This window comes from Heliangelus exortis, chromosome 11, assembly GCF_036169615.1.
Source record: "Heliangelus exortis chromosome 11, bHelExo1.hap1, whole genome shotgun sequence".
In the NCBI taxonomy this organism is placed as follows: Eukaryota; Metazoa; Chordata; class Aves; order Apodiformes; family Trochilidae; genus Heliangelus; species Heliangelus exortis.
In genome coordinates this window covers 2567270-2568662 of record NC_092432.1, presented here as the reverse complement: position 1 = coordinate 2568662, position 1393 = coordinate 2567270, and the positions used below count along the sequence as shown (strand labels likewise).

Genomic DNA, 1393 nt, shown 5'->3' with positions numbered 1-1393 from the left:
GTGCCAGGAAGAAAGGGAGCCAGGGCTCTGTGGGAAAAAGGGATCCTGAATCCTTCAAACAAGAGGGTATTCCCCAGGCACAACTTGTCCTTCAGGCTGTGAGGATCATACTGATGGAGCGGAGGATGTGGGATTTTTCTGAGCAGTGCTGGCTGGGAACCAGTTTCTGTCATTTTAGGTGACAGTGGCCAGGTCTGTTTTGTCTATTTTTTTTAAAAAAAAAAAAAAAAAAGCACCAGTGGCAGCTGTGATTTTAGTTTAAAAGAATTTAAAAAAAAACAACCCACAAACCTGGAGACCTGAGCATGAACAAAAACCCAAATGTATTTTCCAGCCCTACTTCTGTCTGTACAGCAATGCAAAGCAACTCTTACCTCACGTGTCCTACTGATCCTCCCAGACATGATCATCAACACCCAGAGACCTGCTGCAGCCTCAGCCCTGGACACAACAACCTCCTGGATGTGACAATCTCAATATCCAGCATTATCCTCAATATTAATGCACAAGCCCCAGCATGCAGGCTGGCAGGGATGAGTTCTCTGTACCTGCTCTTTGCTTCTCACAGGGGTGAGGCAAACACCTATTTTTGGAGAGGTGCAACCCTCTCTCTAGGTTTATTGGGTTCCAGGAGGGATCCAGAAGGTAATTTTTGTTGGATTCCCAGTATTGTAGTGGCACTGTGCTCCAGGGGATGGAGAAGACAGGAGGTCAAGGAGCACACACAGACCCCATCACCACACAGAGGGAAACAACTCACCTGTACCAAGAATCCTGCTACCCAGCCCTGGGCATCATCATGGGGCCATGGATTTTGGCTGGGCTGTTTTAATGCAGAGCTCTTGCTCTGCTCATTTTGGAGCAAAATTATACCACATGAGTTACCTCTTCTTGAAAGGCTCCAATCTCACATGTCAGTCCTGGATAAACAGTTTTCATTCAACAAATCAATGAATAGAAACAAAGTATGGCAAAATAATGTCAAGTCATTTCACTGATAACGACAGCTGCTGGGCTGCACAGAAGAGAGGGAGAAGCAGGAGGGGGTTAGGGGGGGAATAGATTAAAAAATGGAAAAAGCAATGAATCATAGCTGTGGGGAAAATCATAAAACCACAAGCAACCACCGCTCCCACACAAATGTACACAGTATTTACTCATCTATTTCTAACAAAATTTAAATTAGAATAGAGAAGGAAAAGGGAGGCGGGGGGGACAGTGCAAGCAAATTGTCAAAACCATCCCAGTTAGAAAAGCAAAAGGGCTTTTCATGTGGAGCAAAGACTCAATGCAGAATGCAAAACAGGGATGCACTGAGTGCCAAGTGAGAGGGACATTGCCCTGGCCCTGTACCACCCCCCCGTGTTCTAAACTTTGTGCATTTTGATCATCC

The 1393-nt window shown here is 45.6% G+C and overlaps 1 long non-coding RNA gene across 1 annotated transcript; it reads right to left on the bottom strand.

Moving 5' to 3' along the window:
* Positions 1–228: 228 nt before the first annotated feature.
* LOC139801273 (uncharacterized) lies at positions 229–1154 on the bottom strand. Its single transcript, XR_011728116.1, has 2 exons — positions 761–1154; positions 229–685 (listed from the first exon to the last, which is right to left on the bottom strand). It is a non-coding gene; the product is annotated as an uncharacterized lncRNA (long non-coding RNA).
* Positions 1155–1393: the final 239 nt, after the last annotated feature.